The following is a 19,082-nucleotide window of genomic DNA, read 5'->3' as shown; positions in this document are numbered from 1 at the left end:
TACTGTTTCTGCGATCTGGTAGGTGAGGCTGGCCTGCTAACACCATTTTTCAGACCCTTTCTACTAGCTTGGGAAAAAGAAATTTGAATGATTTCTCCATGAGAAAATGTGGGGGGCACCACTGTTTTATTTTTTTCCCAGTAATCAGCATTGATAGGTGATAAGCACTTCTCTTTCTTCTTTGTGTTTATCTTCAGAAAGTCTGTGAAGCCTCAAGGCCAAGTGCTTGTGTATCTTTGGGGCCAGGTCGTGTGGATCTGAAACCTGAGCCCCCACTCAAGAGTCCCCATCAGGAAGGAGGTCACAGCCAGGATGCAAAATAGCATGTTGGTTGTGGTGCAGATCCTATAAGGTCCTCCAGTCGAAGGCTAGGAGCCCAGCTGGCAGCTCCAAGGGCAAGGGGTACGTGGGGCAAGACATGGGAGCTGACACGCTTCACACCGCCAGCCCTGTCTTGCATCTGCTCTCCCACCAGTTAAATCAGAAGCAGGGAAAACCTCATCTTGAATGGATACACCATCTCCATGTGTTCTCCGTGTGTGTGTGTGTGTGTTAACTATTAAGTCATGGGTGTTTCAAGTGTGGCTTTAACAAGGTTTAAAGTGGAAATACTTTTCCAGATCAGAATACAAAAAGTATTGAGAGGCCTCTTCGAAACTCTATAGTTTCATCTGGTTTTCATGTCTTTAATTCATTGAAAAATCAACAGAAAATGACATCGATAAATATGTAGGCTTTAATTAAAGTATTTGCACTTTATCACCAACTTTTAATTAAAAGCCCATCATGGCAGGAGAAGCATTTTATGTTTTATCAACTTTGGTAATTTGATTTTGTTATTCAAAAAGCCTGGAAAAATATTCCTACCCAACAAACCTCATGTCTGCGGAGCCCTCTTGCTCCTGAGCGCAGGATGGTGTCTGACTTGTCCTGCCTCCCGCGCACCTGCAGGCACAGCCCACACGGGAGGGTGGTGGGTCCTGTCCTGAGCCCCAAGCCCTGTACCCCTGCATGGCCCTTGCTCAGCAACCAGGCTGCGGCTGGCCTGCCTTCAGTCCCTCACGCCTCCCTCCTCTCTGATCGGCTGGAGAACAACATAGGCCTCCTTTTATCACCTTATATCATGACCATCTGCCTCCAGGAGCCCCAGTGCCACAACTCGAACCCCTCCCTCCTCCTGTGGCCATCCTGTCTCCCTCTCTCTGTGTCTCTCTCTTTGTCTCTCTCACCTATCTCTGTCTATCAATCTCTCTCTGTCTCTCCCTCTGTCTGGGTTCAGTTGCTCTCAGATTCTTGTCAATGACAATTCTCAAGGACCAAGAAGCAAATGGCCCCAGCAGTGAGATATCTTGGGCATGGCAACATGCCCATAACTGCAAACCTCATGCATCTGCTCAGAATCGTTCATCAGGTCCCTGCTGATGGAGAATCGTGCAGTTTCGTGAATCACATAGAATCATGAACTACATTCATGCAGTATGATCGAGCCCCGCCTTCCCCAGCTTGACCTTCCCCAGCATCAGCACCTGTTTCACATGCTCCAAGTCTTCTGTGACAATCATACTCAGGGGTGGCCCCCACCCCAAGCACAGTGCAGCTCCCATACGCTATCTTGCTCCCTCTGCCCAGAGAAGCTACTCAGGCTTCCCAGAAGTGGCCTTGGTTTTGAGGCCCTGAGCAAATGCCATCTCCCCTGGGCAGCTCCCAACTCTCCTCTCGGAATGATTAAGGCACTCATTCCTGTATACATCCTTGCACTCCCTTCACAGAGACTTCCTCTTTTAAGCCTTCGCACCTTTGCAAATGCTGTTCTCCACCTGGAATGCCATTTCCACCCCCCCCTCCTCTTTCTTGAAGACTTTCTCTGGACGCCATCTGTGACCTGGTCAGAAGCAGATGCCCACTGCCCTCGGTGAGTATGACCTGCCGCCCCATTGCCAGACTGCACAGCGTTTGGGTGTTTGCTCTCTTGCCTTCATAATTGAGAATTTCTTTCTTTATTCTTCTTTTGAAATTTTCTTGAAAGTGTGGATCATAACCAGGATCTTTTTTTAGTTTTGTATGTTATACTTTGCAGAGTACCATGTATGTAATAGATATCTAAAAAATATCCATTGGATGAACTCCTAACCGTATAGTCTTCTGCTTTCTTATGGAAAGAAATAGAAGTTACTGTTGCAGTTTATGAATAAATCCCAGTGAAGGTATCTCTTAACATTTGCAGGTTGGATGTAAAGGACCATGCTACAGGTCTGCAGAAAGATGCTGTTACAGGATGAGCTTAGCCAGAACTCTTTCTGCTCCATCTTTTCTCCTTGAGAGAGAAGCACCTGAAACATTAGTTCTTACAAGCCATAAGCCCTGGGCCTGCCCAGATCTAGGAGGAAGGAGCTGCAAACTGGAGCTTGGCTCACAAAAGGAGAGGATGCCCCTCCATCCACCTGCTGTCACAAAATGTGCATTGTCTGGAGCAGCAGGAGAGAGCCAGTGGAGTATCACTCTCCCAGCACAGAAAGGGGCTTCACCACAACAGCTGAGGGGTGTGGAGGAGGGCTCAGAGCACTGCTCCTGCTTCTCAGATGCAAACTCTGGTGTTAGCACACATGGAGGTCTAGATGCAGAAGAGCCAGAAGGCCTAGGAAAGGTCACACCAAATAAAGTGCCAAAGGCCAGCAAACCCTTCAGCTAGAAGTGTGTCTGTGGTTTGAACACCAGGCGTATTGTGAACCAGCCTTCAAAACTCTAAAGTCAAATCATTACCGTATAGTGCAAGTTCCTGCCACTTGGGTAAGGGAGAGAAGGGTTAAGGACCAGGTCGTAGCCTTGCTGACTTCCATCTGTGCATGTGTGCCAGTGGCCCTGGTGCACCTGCCCAAAGCAGAACCAGTAGCTGCACACTGGTGGCTAGAGCCTGGATGCTGCAATGAGAACACGGTTGGGGGCGAGGGTGTCACCTTGCCCAGACCAGACCTGTGAGCAGCAGAGCTGGGCAGTTAGCAGCCCTCATCCTCATGTACAGTGTAGTATTTTGAATTAAAAAAATTCTTTATTCCAGACCTCAAACTCTGATTTATTTTGATTTTCTATTTTTGTTTTGGCAGCTGTTTTCCCAGAGTTCATATCCACCCGCAGCTGTTGCTCGTGCAACATTCCTCTCCGAAGTGCTCACTGTCCTATCAGAGTGTAGTCATGAACGTACAGCCTCAGGCTGTCGGATTTTCCGTTTGGATTTATTTCATTACAATTTATTGCATGCCTGAGCCAGTGTGTTTACATTAGAGAGGTGGCATAAACCTGAAGATAAAGGCTATCACAGTTATTGCCATGTAGAAATATGTTCTAAATATAGTGATTTTTAAATGGGATGGCACCCCTGTTGTCAGACTAGTCAGTGTGTGTTCGTGAAACATATTTACCAATCAGTCATTCTATTAATTAGATCAAATCATCAACTTTTAAAATCTCTTTTGTGATAGTAAATAAATTCTAACAGCAACAGGAGGAACAATGACATAAGCTTTGGTGAGAGAAGGTTCCTGAGAGGATGGGGCTAGAGCGGGGTGTGCACTCCTGTCCACCATGACTGCAGCTTCTGAGAATCACCTGCAAGACCCTTCTGATTCCAGCAGCAAGATCTCTATAGAAAAGGCTCAAGGACTTTCTTTTCTAGCTCTTGTTTCGGTCCTATTTACGAGGAATCTTATCAATATTATTGGCAGTTTTCAGAGGGAGACAGTGAGTGAAGTTAGGTAACAAAAATAAACAGATAAGCAGGAAGGGCCCTCGCACAGAGGTTCTTGGGCATCATCAGCCTCCTGTCCATCCTAGAAGGAGTTAAACAGTCCAGACAATGTGCCTCAAATTTGATAATATTTCAGCCTTTCTATGGAATGTCTTTTGAAGAAAAGAACAAAGACCCCATGAACAACGGGCGGATATGCAAACTATAGTGACTGGCTTAGAATCACAGAAACTTGAGAAATGTCCGCTTCCCACGTAAGTTGCCTAACTTGCAAAAACATGTACAATTTGCTTACCACCATATTAAAATCTAGATAAGCTCCCTCATTTACGAGAGGGCTTCGTTGCTTTCTTATCTGTTTTTGAGATATCTTGTAATAAGACTTTTTTTTTTTTTTTTTTTTTTTGGTCGGTACTGCTTTTTCAATCAATGTAGCTGACACCAGATAATTTGAACACAAGGGACATATCTCACTGGCCCTGTGTGGACATTGACCTAATTTAGCTAATCTTAGATTATTTATCCAGAATATCTTGTCTTCAAATATTTGAAAGTGTATAACCATTATCGTCTTTAGGGGAAAAAGAAAAACAGGAAAGTGAATGGAATCTTTCTAGTTTTATAATATGATGGAGCAAATGAGGCCACGCAATTTGCATATTAAAGAAGCAGAACAAATTAACGGGGAACTTTGCTAGCATAGAATCTTCATACTGCCAGTCTGGGGGCCACGTGCCTGGATTTCTCTCCTCGATGCTTTTTAATCATGTTTGGTTCTTCTACTCTGGGATGATCCCAAAAAAGTAGAAGAGCAAGGTTGACAGTAAGTGGTTAAATTCTTACAGTTTGCTTCTATAGTTATTCCAGTAAGTTCAATGACAGCAAACATGAATCATCATGGAAATAAACCACCTGTCATACTAATAAATATGCCATCCTACACATCCAGAGTGAGGTCACCTAAGTTTCTAATGGAATGTCGGTGGCTCTTCAGCAAGGTACATGTTATATATTTAGTTATTTCCCTGGATACACTTTAAAAAAAAAACAACAGGAAGGAAGTCAGATTAAATAACTATTTCTATTAGTTTCTTATTAATTGAACACAAGTCTCAAATAACAAGAGTGATATTTTCCAAGGAATTAGTACAAAGAATAAACCATTTCAATTAACTTACCCACAGAATCTTGATCATTCTTGGTACTCTACATTTTCCTTTTCCTTTAGTTAAATTTAATTTGGCCAAAAATAGAACATTAAGTGGACATACTAACAATGAGCAACAGGAGAGTTCCTTTTACAATAAAAATAATTTCTAAATTTTACCCAAAATTGTTTATGAGATACTCCCAATTTATTGGCAAAGTAGACTCAACTCACATTTTTGCTGAATCGATTCTTCATTAATTATATAATACTCCAAAAGTAAATATGTAAAAATACAGTGTGTGCATATCAAGTTTACATGCATGTAGAATGTCCGCAGTTATACTGAATTTACTATAAACAATATTCTCAGCAGTGTCTTTTTTCTTGCTATCATCAAAAGATGAAATATGATTTCTAAGTTTTGTAACTTTACTTGTAGATATCTTGTCTCTAAGATGTTAACATGGACCATTTAAAGATACTGTATTTAAAATTAAAAATGTTTGCAAATGTTTTATTGTAATATTTTTGACCAAGGTGTGACTCCACAGATTTTTAAAGCTATGAGTCCATCATAGAAGTCAACAAATCTGGAAGCAATTCCATTCTTGCTCCGCAGAAAGCACTTTCAGGGGCTGTAGCTTCTTGCTCAGGTCTGCTGTTTGTTTGTTTTGTTCAGATGGCAGTGGTGGCGGCAGTGGCGGTGGTGGTAACGCCTCCCAAGGGAAGGGGAACAGCCGAAAAACACCCAAACGCTGACCTGAAATTTGAAAATGACAGGAAAGGGTTGCTTGGGGCCTGTGTGGACATTACACAATAACCTTTTGTGATTTACATTTCATCACGATCTAACATTTGTAGCCAGATTCCTCAAAAGTTATTTGAGAGTTCATTTAAGATTGCCAACTGCGATCACAATACAGCAATTAGGCAGAATTAAAGTTAAAATGGAGAGAAAATGAAGCAAGCAATAAAATACAATGCGCACTGCCACCCCACCCCCACTGCGCATTCTCCTGGAAGAAAAGGAGCCTTGATAATGCATCATCTTCCAAAAGCAACTGTAACAGGGCAGGTTCTGCTCTGCCTCCCCCTAACCCATGTGCTCAGCATTTCCATCTTTGCTTTTCCTCTTCCATTTCCTGGAGGAGCGGAGGTAAAGGCGAAGGCTGCCCCACGGAGCAAGCCACAATCGGGAGCCACGTGGGTCACTTAAAATGCCCCAAAAGCCACATTTTTAAAAAGTGGAAGAAGCAAGTGAAATTAACTTCAAAAATGTGTTTATTTTACCCCATATATCCGAAATACAGTCATTTCAGCATGAAAAGAAGATTTTTAAATGATCGGTGGGGTAGTGTATGTGCTTTCTTTCCCATCACATTTTGAACAGCTGGTGTCTTGCATGCTCATTGCACACCTCCACGTGGACTGGCCATGTCTAAATGCTCAGGGGCCGCAGGGCACAGAGTGTGGGTGGGCGGCCAGGGAGAACACGCTGGGAGAAAGAACAAACGTGGAAGCACGAGAAACAGTGGTAACGCAGGCCCCTCTGGCAAGCTCAGAAGGACCTGCTCTGAAAGCCCAGGGGAAAGGGTCAAGAAACAACCCACACTGTCCTCCACAGACATCACTTTACCGCTGATGTGTTGAATTTTGTAAAGATCAGCTCACTCATCCTTGTGTGTGTAGCCAACAGAGTATTCTTTCCAGAGTGTGGCTTTCCTGCCATGAGGAGCCGGGGGTCACTGGCCACCGCCCCCCTCAGCCAGCCTGTGCCGCAGGACCCCAGGATCCCCAGGCGCCTCTGGGTGTTTGTACGAACGTGAGTGCACACTGCGTGTGTTGGGTGGGGCTGTGAGTGTTAGGGTGCGTGAGAATGTGGTGCAGCGGGGAGCAAGGTAGGCGCATCCAGGCTCACAGCCCAGGGTTAGGGGCCTGGCCGTCCCGGGAGCCGCCTCTGCCAGGAACAGGCCCATGTGGGCCACTGCAGCTTTCCTGTGGCCATTCATTCCACCCATGGCCAGGGCCTCATCAGTCCTTCAGCAAACCTATTTTGGATACTCCCAATGAACCAGAATGCTGTCTACACCCCGGAGAGATCCCTGCAAAAACTTGGTCTCCCCTGGCTGGACCCACATCATCCTGTGTGTGTACCACAGGCAGGATCTCCAAGCACCTGTGGCTTCCAGCCCTGCCCCAGCTGTGGTGGACCTGGTGGGAGAGGTTGGGCACATGGACGCGGGAAGACATGGGAAGACACTCAGACACGTCCATGAGCAGCAGCAGGGTCCAAGTCCTAAAGTTTTCCAGGGAGAAAAAGGAGTGTTCTAGGTCACCTCCTAAGGGTGACACATTTAACCAGATTACTAGGCTGGGCCCATCCCACCTGCCCTCCCAGCCCCAAACAAGACACACCAACAGGGCCTCCTCTCCATTTACTTCTGGTTCTCCTTATGTTTACAAACACTGTATTTGGTTTCACCCCTTCCAAATCCTACCCTTCAGTTTGTCAAGAAATTAGAGGCACCCGAAGAGGCTTTGAGGGGTGCCAGGGGGCCTCTGGCACCAGGGAAGACTTGGCCCTGGGGCGCCTTCCATCTGCACATGTGCTTCTCAGCTCAGGGCTGGGAATGACCTAGAGCCTCTCTTGGTGTTGACTGCCTTCTGGGAAAAACTTCCAGCCCAGGATGAGGAAGGGAGAGGATGGATCTACACGGAATCCTGAGTAAAGAGGCAGAAGGACATATTAACATAGGTCGGTGGTTGGAGGAGGGAAGCAGACTTTGCCAGCACTGGGCCCTCCCTCGGACCTGGACCTGACCTCGGGGATGCAGTGGGATGCAGGGGGATGCCCTGGGCCCGCCAGCACAGCCTGCCCCTCCTGCCCATGGTTCTGGAAAATAAGGTCACCCTGGAAGGTGGGGGTGGGAGCACAAGGCAGGGAGGAGAGGGAGAAGCATGGTGGCCGCAGCCCTGGGAGCAGCAGTCCCTGCGGCTGGGACCATGTCTGGTGGTGCTCAAGGATGGCGAGCTGTTTGTAGCAGCGCTGCTGAGGAGTGCTGCCTGGTATAACTTGTTTGTTTTGGGGCACAACTACTCTAATATGTGTTGTTCTGCGTTCAATCTAAAGAAAAAAACTTCAAGAACTCTCAGAGCGTTATCCCTGGCGCAGAAGATGCTGTCTTTGTTAGATGCACTCCACCTGTTCCGCTGGCTGCTCTTGGTGATTTAAACTTGCCAGGAACACTTAGAAAATGCAAAAAAAGAAAAAAAAAAAAAAACCACCCTCATAATCTCAGTCACTTGAGCCAGACGTCTGAGCTCTGAACCTCAAGGAGGTTTTTCAGTTTGCGAATTCACCAGAAAGAGAACTATGGATCGTCAGTGGCTGTCACTTGCGGCCCTGCCCCTTCCCCTCCCGACAGAAGGGGATCTGGAGTTTGAAACTTGTCACGGAGAAGAGAGACCTTTGCCGAGAAGGCTGCTAATGAATTCGGATTGTATAGTGTTCAAAATCTGATGTTTTGCAATGATGACATTAGTGTGGCAAGCGAGGATCCAGGGCGACAAGTCTGCGCAGCTGCTCTGCGCTTTGAAATGCCCAAGACAATGGGCGCAGTGTTCCCGGGGCCTCGCCTCTCTCCTCCATCTGCATAGTCTGTTCTGCCTGACTGACCAGCGGGTCTGTCGCAGGGATCAGCATTGTTCACAGATCACTTCAAGATGGCCAGGATGACAAGATTCAGGTGAGAGATGAAGTGGGGTGATTCCCCAAGGCCACAACAAAAAGCTGCCCTGGGAACCTCGGTGGGGGCGGGGCTTGCCCGCTGGAAGGGCGGATTTACTAGTTTGCCTTTAGAGACCTCATCAAGCTGTTGGAGAGGAAAATTGAAGACTTGGGATTTTAACAGGACTTTACAATGCGCTATTTGGGGGGTAATTTGGGGTCTTCCTTTATGCAAAAATCCAATAATTTATGGCATTTTTTATTTCAGTGTGTGCCTTTGCTCTTAGAATTCTCCGAGTCTGCCAAAAGGGAAACAGTTTCCTTCTCTGAGGCCAAAAACTGTCACAAACGGAGACTGAGTTTCTCTTTTCCAAAAACACCGTTTCCAAAAGTGGCTTTTGGTGCTCCCTTGGCTGGCAAATCTGAGTTGAAGTAAACAGAATGAGTTTACTTCCAAGTTACCAGACACATGGCACCTGGCTTCCCAAGTCAGGGTCACACTGGAGTCCGCGGGGCGAATCACACGCACAGAGAACCGCCACCCCCGCGCGGACTTCATTGCACACGGCTGTTTCCACTTTGGTCATGCCTTTCCCCGAGAACGCGGCTCCATCTGCAGATGCACTTCACCCAGGGGCAGCTCAGGGGCAGAGTGGGGCCTGCGGCCCTGGGGCGCGCCTCCACACCCCAGGACCTCTCCGTGGAGACTTCAGTCATGGGAGTGCAAAGATTGCCCATGATCTGCAGATGCCGGGATGCAGCTGGAGGGACCGCGGGGAGCAGGGGCAGGGCGTCGTGAAGCTGGAGCGACCCCCAGAAAGGCAGGGAGAACCTCTTCTGCAGAAAATAAGGGGTGCGGGCATGCTTTCTCCCACATCAGAGGACGTGATCCTGGCACCGACAACTCCCCCGCCGCGTGGACCTGGAGGCCGCCTGGCCAAGCCCTAGCGCCCGGCCCCGGCCGCGCCCCGCCCCGCCCCGCCCCGCAGGGCCCCAGGACGCCCCCTCCCGCCGCTCCCCCGCTCGCTCCCTCCGCCTCCCGCGCCGCCCCCGCCCCCGCCCCCCGCCCGCCGACCAGCGAGCCCTGCGGAAGGCGCTCTGCGGCCCCGCGCGTGGGCACCAGGCCCGGGCGCACCCGGCGGCGGCCCGGAGCAGGGATGCCCGCACGCGGCCCCGCAAGCGCCGGGAGGCGCCTCCCCGTCCCCACCGGCGTTCGCTGCGGATTGCAGCAGACGCTCATCTCGGGAATATAACGATTAATCCAGCCGCAGGTTTCCAGATAAGTGATTGTGATGGAGATTGTTGGCGAGAAAATAGACAATTATCCGCTGTTAGCTTTACATAAAGATCGCATTAACTCAAATTAGTTATCAGACAAAAGAGCGTCGGCGCGAGCGCCCTGCCCGGGCCCTGCCCGCGGGGACCCCCGGGCGCAGCCAGGTCCGGCGCGCGGCCAGGGGGAGCGCACGAGGCGGACCCCGGTCCGGGCCCCACGCGCGGACGCCAGCGCCCGGCTCGCCCGCACTCACCGCCCGGCACCTGGCGCGGGCTGGCGGCCGCCCCCCGCCCCCAAGGACGCCCGCGTGCCAGCTCCACCCCTGTGCCTCCTCCCCGCTCGCAGGCTCCCCGGCCTCGTCGTCCGGGTCTGGGGCCCGCGTCCCCCGCCCCCCGCGGCCCCGCTCCGGTCCTCCAGCCCCAGCCCGCCAGGACGTCCTCGGTTCTCCCCGAGGGGCCCGGCCCGCCCTCCTCCCGCCCCGGAATCGCACTCGCAGCAAAGGCGTCCTGCCGAGTCCAGAGCCCTTCCAAGGGGCGGCCCCATGACCTGCCCCACCCTCACCGGCCCTCTGGCGGCTGCCCCCGCCCGGACCCGGTCGCCAGGAGAACCGATGGGAAAGGGGACTGGGAGCGACAGGGCGCAGAGTGACCCTTGGAGCTGAGTGTCAGCGGCGGGGGGGCCTTCGGGGCCCGCAGCCACGCCGGGGCAGAGACAGGGCAGTGCGGTCTGGACGCTGGGTGGACACACGTTGCGCGCTGCCTGCACGCTCGGTGGCCTCCTGCGCGCTTTTTCTCCCGTGTCCCTACCGATGTGACACGGGCATGTCGGAGCACAGATTTCCCCGACCCCGTGGGTGCAAGCGCACTGCCCTCCGCGGGCCCCAGGCCCCCGGGGACCCCACTGCCGAGGGCACGCCGGCACTCCTGAGCGGGGCGGCCTCCGGGCCCCCAGGGTCCCTGGGCCCCGCTGAATAGGGCGGATAATGACCCCCGGTTCCCAAGGCAGGCTTTCTGCTGCCTGGTGAGCTTGGATTTGTGTGGTCCAAGCCTTTCCCAGCTTGTCCCATTCTGTCACCGGGATAAGGGGCTCCCTCGGCTCGTTTGCACCTGCGTCGCTTTTGGCTCCTTCAGGAATGCGCTGAAGCTTGTAATCAGCTTTGTGAAGCCATTGAGTGCACGGCTGAGCGAAACTTCCAAAGCTCGAGGAGAACTGGCCGGCTGAATAGGAGCCAGCATGGGGCTGCTCTCCAAGCCTCCGCGCTGCCAAATTCCAGCAGAGCCCCTCACAATCGCTCCGCGCGGGCTCCGCGCTTCCCCACACTGAGAAAAGTGAGAAAAGAAAAGCGAGAATTCCAGTCACCGAGGTTAGCCGTTTGTTCCCAGATTAATGGCAAACGGCTCCTTCTCGCTGCCCTCCCCCCCAGCTTAGCTCCCCAGCCCAGGAAGCGTGACACAGGCAGGAGAGGCCAGTTATTGTAACTCCCCATCTGATTTCAGGTTTTCAGGGAGGGTCCCCAGCTCTGGTCCCCTAGGGAGCCTCCCACCTGGGGCCTCGGTGTAGGCCTGTGAGTTGCACCTTGCTGGGAGCTTGCTGGGGAGGAAGCCAAACCTCAGAGGCCTTGTAGTAGCAGTGCAGAGCCTCCAAACCTTTCCCTCAGGAAAGGAAAGCCGCAGGCCAGTCCTACCCCTTCCCCGCCATCCCCCAGTGGCTTCGGAAAAGAGGAAAGCAGTGCTTCTCTGACACCTGAGATGTGTTTGTTTTTTCTAGACAGGTGACTTCAGGACCTGAGGTGTGGTGGTGCTGATGGCTGTGGTTCTGGAGGCCCGGCTGGCAGGCCACGGTTCACTCTCCCTACCAAGGTAGTTGGAGGGAAAGCCTCTCCAGGCTGGCTTTGGCTCTGTGAAAAGGTAAAGTCTTGACAGCCAGCAGATGAGCCAGCTTGCCAAAGGCAGGCGCATACTCGTCACATCAAGACAGACCAGCACCCTCTCACTGTCAGCGTGTCCAGGGCAGGGCTCTTTGGTCACACCCCGTCCTCTTAGAACAGTGTCTGGCACGTAGGAGGCGCCCAGGACGTCTTTGCTGAGTGAATGTTGTCCACTTTCATCTCTGAGCTCAGAGTCTGGAGGCAGGCGTTCGGGAATGTGGAATCTCTTCTCAGGACTGCGGGGAAGGTCCTCCTTGGAGGGAAAAAAAAGTGAAGGCAACATAATGATCTGTGCATAAAACCTGTTTACAATCACTGTGAACTTCTTTAGCTAATGAGTTTTTCTCACCATGAACTGGAAGCCTCTACTCTTCTGCCAGCACAGATGTACCATTTTGAGGATGTGATCTGGATTTCCCTTCCCGCCAGCGAGCATAACCCCAGGCCCACAGAGGCGCTTCCTGAGACAGTGGCTTGCTTTGCTGGGTGCATCCGAATGCCTGACGGCTGCTCTGTGCTATAAATAGTCTCCTGGCCCAGGGAACAGCTTAATGGGCCTCTTTAAATACCTGGCTGATTGTAAAGCCCTGTGGAAAGTAACATTCACCGGCAGGCAGGCGAGGAGGGGAGGGCTCCCTCTGCGGATGCCCTAGGGCAGCGTTCTTGGTCACCACAGTTTCCTGAGACACGAAATGGGCAAGAATTCTCTTTCTGCACAAAAGTCGTGCGTAAGAAGCCATCCACGGGAAACGTGTCTGAGCGAGGAGAGAGCTGTACTCAGGGTTCTAGTGCTGTGCCCACGAGTACTCAGGGGCATCGGGTTGTTAGCAGCAGGAATGGGAAGCAAAGAAGCAAATGCTTGGTCCTGTCCTAAAGCACATCAGACAGCTCTGCTCAGGAGCACACAGCTCAGAACCCCTAAAAGGGGAAAATGAGAGAATTTGGGGTTCAGAGAGAAGTTCAGTATCTCTCCGTGCCAAGTCTTCGTGCATTCATTCCTGGATGCTAACGTGCTTTAAACATCCCAAATTCAGACCACCCATTTGACATGTTAAGTTTAATGTTTTTATTGTAAAGTTTGATGTGTTGTTTTCAGCAGCCTTTCACCTTCCAAACATTCTCGGTAACAAGTCAGGGGGATATGCAGTAATTCAGAAATTAGTGAAATTTTACTCTTGGTGGGGGTGTTGGATTAAGAGGCTGGGAGAGTGTGAAACAAGTCAACGTGTAATTGTATGATAAGGCTCTCACGAGGAATTTATTGGCCAAGTTGCTATTTCTATTCCTTCCTAATCTCGTTTAGCACATTCATTCTCTGCAATCTGTCTGCATAATCTTCTGTGGCAGAATGGCAGCCAATAGAAGCATGCATGTTTGGAGAGAAGAGGAAATATGCAGAAGCGTGATAAACTGATGCTAATTATCCATATTTAGGACACTGAGTGCAGAAGATCAAGGTTTACAAATAACAAACCAGAGCCAATGATGATGGCTTCCTCGTGTGGAGTATGTTGGAGCAGACCAGATAAGGGTTTCACGGGCAGGAGAGATTTATTGGTCAAAGGGTTCACCTTCCACTTTTCCATAGCAGTAAATTATTTAGGCTAAATTCACCAGAACATTACTCTTTTATTTGGCCATGTGCCATGACTTGCTCTCTCTTTGTGTCCTTTCATTGCAAATCCTTGTAGTGTAACATCGGTTGATAAGGGACAGATAATTGAAGTAATAGGTAATTCCCTTTAAATGGTACGGATAGGACAGGACGGTGAGGTTGATGCCACCGGGAGGAACACAACGAGGTAAGGGGCAGAGGGGCTGACAGTGAGGCAGCAGTGACCTGACCATTGAACCAGCCCTCTGCCAGAGATGAGGAGGTGGACAGTCACCTGTGGACGTGCATGTGTGTCCTCTGCCCCACCAGCTGGCATGCTGTGGTAAGAAGCAGGGGTGGGAGCATTGAGCCAACATGTCTGCTTTCTTGCATGGAATCCTTATCATTTAAACATTTAAAAATCTAAACATGTTCTTCCTCTTCTCTCTATTGAGCCCACACCACCTCCAACTGACCTAATAATGTTTAAAATTGGCTTCCAATCCTCTCCAAGACTTCTGGCTCTGAGGAGAGACGCAGAAAGAATTCAGCCTGGAAATACCGCGTGGCACGGTTGAGGGGTCAGTGGTAGAGATTTTTCTGCATTACAATAATTGCCTTGTAAAGTTTCCAGGAAACAAGCACAAATATAGCTCAGTATTTAGCTGCACATTTGAATGCTCATCTTGAAATTTAAAATATTAATTAAATCCCATTCAAGGATACTAACTGGGTGATTCTTTTTTTTTTTTTTTTTTTGACTCATCATCACACTTGGTACCAGTTGGGAAACTGATCTCCATGCTTCATCTTTTGAGAGTCTTTGGGAGTTTTCATTTGTAGCTCTTTCAGTTGGTGATGGACAAGGCAAGAGGAACCCTCTGTCAAATACCCATTGCAATCCAGTGTGAATCACTTGTAAATACAAGACTTTTTAGAATAAAAATAGCCATGCTAGGACGCTTGGGTGGTTCAGGGGTTGAGTGTCAGCCTTTGGCTCAGGGAGTTCCGGTATCAGGGTATCCGGGTATCGGTATGGAGTCCCACATTAGGCTCTCTGCATGAAACCTGCTTTTCCCTCTGCCTGTGTCTCTGCCTCTCTCTCTCTCTCTCTCTGTGTGTGTGTGTCTGTCATGAATAAATAAATAAAATCTTTTAAAAAATAAAAATAAAAACAGCCATGCTGAAGTTTGGGGATATAATTTATAATTCCCACATAAAGAAGTATTAGGGAAGAATATGTGATCTTTGACACACAATTTCTCCTCACCCTAAACCATATGGACAAGAAATTATCTACAGGTTAATCCCACACACATGCACTTGTTTTTCTCAACAAGCCTAAGACACCATTTATTATAGGATGCATCTTTATTTTGTGTGCCACCATGAAAAGAAACAACTTACAATTGTCAGTGGTGGTAATGATGTGTGCAGATTCCAGAGATGATAAAACTAAAAATGTGTGTCTTGAACCAAGGAAATACAGTACATACAGTTGTGCTAGTTGGATGATGAGTTTGTAACATTTTGCCTACGATACTTTCAGAATTACCCACTATTCTGTAGAAATTAACTTTGTTAAAAATTAACAGATGTGTTAAAATAATATGTAGTCAACACATGCAACACACACTCTATAGTTATATGTAATTTAAAAATGTAGAATTGAGACAATTATCCATTCAACTCACAAAAAAAAAGAAAGAAAAAAAGAAAAAAGAAAAAAAGAAAAACATTCTTTCATCGGTAATAAGCTAACAATCGAGGGTAAAGATCTGATTGCTACTGTTTCTAGAAATTACCGAGGCTACAGAGAGGATTCAATTCTTTAATTTATGTGATGCATGCACATTCCCCTCAAATCAGTGTGACCTCACACACACACACATATATATGATATATATATATATATATATGTTTGGTGTCAGCCAAAGTGAAGTGAATAATTTTTTGAAAAGATTTTATTTATTTACTCATGATAGACATAGAGAGAGGCAGAGACATAGGCAGAGGGAGAAGCAGGCTCCATGCCGGGAACCTGACGTGGGACTCGATCCTGGGACTCCAGGATCACACCCTGGGCCCAAGGTGGTGCTAAACTGCTGAGCCACCCAGGGGTCCCCTGAAGTGAATAATTTAGGCTTGGTGTATATGGTTTGGTTTGTTTCTCGTACTCCAGAGAGGGAGAGAGGGGTGTTGATCTGGATGATTACCCAGAATCAGCTCTTCTCCCAGAGATACAGATTTTTTACCTATGTGCTTTCAACAATGCCCAAACTCTACCTATAGATACTCCCTGGTCCTCAAACCCCTCTTTTTCCCTCACCAACAACTGCTGATCTGTGAAACTAGCCTCTGTGATGAAAAGAGGGTTCAGTCCAGAGAGAGAGCAACAATTATTTTCAAAGGAACCAGTTAAACTACTTACCAGTGAATTTTTAAATTTTAATTTCTTTTTAAGATTCAATTTAGTGGTTTTTTTTCTTCTTTTAATTACTCATGTTCATACATTTGCATGGAGGCAAATTTTTATCCCACTAAAAGCTTACCTTGGAGGAACGTGGAAAAGCAAAATGGGGTAAAGCCACCAAACCAACAGACCTAGGATTTTAAATGTGGCTGCTGTCACCCCCTCCCTGGCTGTGCAGCATGCAGTGTGCCCGCATGCACATGTGTGTATGTGTGTATGCACATGCACCCACATACTCACTGACCCAGCTCGGGGAGAAAGCATGGAGAGGGAAAGTCACAGAGAGATGACTGAAGGAAGTAGGATATAGTGCAACTCTGAGTTACTTAGTGTCTTTCTGGAGACCCTCTCTGTCCATCCTTGAAGGTCATGATGCCAGCACAGGTGTCAATGGGAGCCATGTGCCTGACTCCCACTCTGGGGGCTTTTTCTCACATTAAAGTGACTGGTTAGTTTGGTGTTCCTATCCTTTCCTTCCAGAACCTTCCTCCCCACCCCACCCCCGTATCAACTAACATCAAATATTTATTCAGTGCATGCATACTTCATTAAGCATCTCTGCCATAAATACCTTGTTCCCATTGAATCCTCAAATAACGCAGAAGATGGCTTTCTGTGTTCATCTTCCTGGACCACTTTAGCGAAGGCATCTCGGCCCCTTTAAAAATGTCTCAGAGCTGGATTGCTTATCTGTGGGCAGTATACATTGAGGTATCTGAAACAAACACAGAACTCCAATTATTGTTTGCCTGTGAACTGGTTAGCAAGATGATTACAAGATACAGTAAATACACTTGGCATGTTGAAACATACTTTCAGCTCCAATGACTTCAAATAGCTTCTAAGTAAAACAAATAAACAGAATAATGGTGGGATTTATTTGGAATTATTCATTATGAGACTACCCAAGGCATGACATTTCCAATCACGTCTTAATTTTCTTTTTAGGAGCAGAAAGGGTTTTCATATCTTGACATATTCACCACCCTGGGCCTGAGGCAGTTATCTCTCTGGCTCATTCTATGGTTCCAAATGCTGATGGCATGCTGTGGGGTCTTTTGCAGATCATGCATGGTTTGCTCTGGCTTCTACACATTAAAAGTGAAATAAATACGCAGGCTGACTGTCCTAGATTATGATCTATGAGTTGATGTGTTAAATGAGCCCATTGCTTTAAAGGTTATAAATGACAAGATTTTTACTATTACAAGTAATTTATAGCTATTTCCTGTTTGACGTGACAGATCCTCCTGGCGAAGTCCAAATTTGTCTGCTTGACATACATTTATTTTAACATTCTCTTTTTCTCCAAATTCTAGAGTATTAACTACTGTTTTCCTGGGTGTCAATTTGCACCTGTGGGGTCTACCTCTTGAGGCTTCAATGAGGTCCCCTGGCCTCTACTCCAGATGGCTGCCTGCATTTGAGCAGCTAATGTGGATGATTACTGGCATATTTACTGTAATTTATAAAAATCACAGGAAATGACATTTTTATTAGTCACTGACTCCACTATCACCAACCGCAATGGGTGTTATGCATACAAATCCATTTTAAAAATTGTTCTCCCTAAATCAGAAGCTCTTCCCAGTCTTTAATTCTGTGAAATGATCATGTTTCACTTTGCTTACTGTGGATGAGGTTGCAGAGGAGCTCAGACTTCAGCTTATTTCTTATGGCCTGGAACTTCTTGTGTGAAGATGGGAATTAGGGTCAGAGAAGTGGCCTCCCAGACTGAGAGAAAGCTCCAGGAGTGTGCAGGCCTGAGTATGGAGGGGAGCGAGGAGCCCGGGCCTGGAGCCAGGCGGCAGCCCACAGTCACTCCAGTTCACGGTGAGGATGACACGCACGCAGCTGCCATTGTCACAGTGGTGTACGCTGGTATTCACACCCCCGGTCCAGTGACAGAGCTGCTGGCTGGTGATGATTCTGTACAGAGACAGAACATGGTACTGAGAAAACTCAGTCTTGCTTCCCCCGTTCCTCACTCCATGCCCTCACAAAGGCCTTGCTTATCTCAGAAGGGAGGGCATGGATTGAATCTTAAAGCCTGAATAGGAATTGTCTATCATGGGCTAGGGCAGAAGACACAGAATTTGCTACCTGCCAAGATATTAGGGCTTTGGGTATTAGGAGGTGGAGTGCATTTGAGGGAACAGCAGAAAATAAGACTGGAAACAAGGGCAGGAACCACCACAAAGAGCCTTGAATGTCACACTCACAAAAAGAGTGATCTTCACTCCATAGGCAACCAAAAACACTGAAGGATGATCATCCTTTGGGATGTATTGAGTACTCGATTCCAGAGTCAGAAGCGGCAGTCGAAACCATAGAGTCCATCAGAAAATGGACGATCTCCCAAGAAGAGGAATGGGGGTAAAGACCCCATCTGGGCAGCATGGCGTTCCACAGAAGAAATGGGAAAGAAGCAGGGAGCAGTGGGTGCAGAGGAGGTCATGTCAGGAATATCAAGAAGGAAGAGCTCCCAGATATCTGCAAGACCAGAAAACCAAGTTGGTCAAAGTCACCCAAATGTTCCCTGTTTGGGGGGGAAGTAGGAAGTCTTCCTTTCCTGTAACCAGAGAGCCTGCAGTGGGATGGTGGGTCACAGGGCACACCCAGGAAGGTGAGCAGAAGACAGGAGAGCAAAAGGCTCGAGGCCCAGATATCTTCACTGCGAGGGGAGGTGGTGTTAGCATGTCTACACACAGGAGACCGGCACACATCACCAACTGGAAGCAATGGGCAAGCAACACTTGTGACCACAAACATTTGCAAATATCTGTGGGGCCAGGATGACCCGGACCCTAGAACACAGTGGAGAAGAGCTTTTACCACGAACAGGTACAGTGGCAGAGAAAGAAAGGGGCTTGTTGACACTCATTTGTTCATACGCTCATTTCTAGATACAAAGTGTGTTGTTTGGTCTCAACAAAGTGGAGGCAGAGGCTTTTAACGCCCATGTTACAACAAGAAAACTGAGGCTCAGGGGAACCCAGCGAATATGCAGGAAAGCCAACATCGAAACTTATACCTGCATGACTGAAATGTTCCTAACGGGCCACCACGCTCCCTCAATGGGACCTCTGAGTGGGGAGGAGAGGCATCAGTGAGAGAGACACAGACAAGATATGGATCACACATATCAATGGAGCTTCGATGGAGTCTTTGGTGAGACATTGGTGAGTCACAG

The 19,082-nt window shown here is 48.4% G+C and overlaps 1 non-coding gene across 9 annotated transcripts in view; it reads right to left on the bottom strand.

The window, feature by feature from the left end:
* Nucleotides 1–4,812: 4,812 nt before the first annotated feature.
* LOC102155469 overlaps nucleotides 4,813–19,082 on the bottom strand; it is a 592,200-nt gene continuing 577,930 nt past the window's right edge. For 2 of the 9 annotated variants that reach the window (XR_005376619.1, XR_005376617.1), the window contains 5 exons: nucleotides 17,521–17,818; nucleotides 16,461–16,604; nucleotides 11,639–12,075; nucleotides 10,970–11,214; nucleotides 4,813–5,652 (listed from right to left, as the gene is read on the bottom strand). This is a non-coding gene — a transcript (uncharacterized LOC102155469). Of the gene's footprint in view, nucleotides 5,653–10,969; nucleotides 11,215–11,438; nucleotides 12,076–16,460; nucleotides 16,605–17,520; nucleotides 17,819–18,111; nucleotides 18,383–18,923; nucleotides 19,061–19,082 lie in introns of those variants that run through there. The other 7 variants (XR_005376620.1, XR_005376615.1, XR_005376616.1 and 4 more) reach the window with 7 other exon arrangements.

The sequence above is a fragment of the Canis lupus genome, chromosome 22 (assembly GCF_011100685.1).
Source record: "Canis lupus familiaris isolate Mischka breed German Shepherd chromosome 22, alternate assembly UU_Cfam_GSD_1.0, whole genome shotgun sequence".
Classification (NCBI taxonomy): Eukaryota; Metazoa; Chordata; class Mammalia; order Carnivora; family Canidae; genus Canis; species Canis lupus.
The sequence above is the reverse complement of the archived record's forward strand: the minus strand, read 5'-3'. Positions and strand labels throughout refer to the sequence as shown.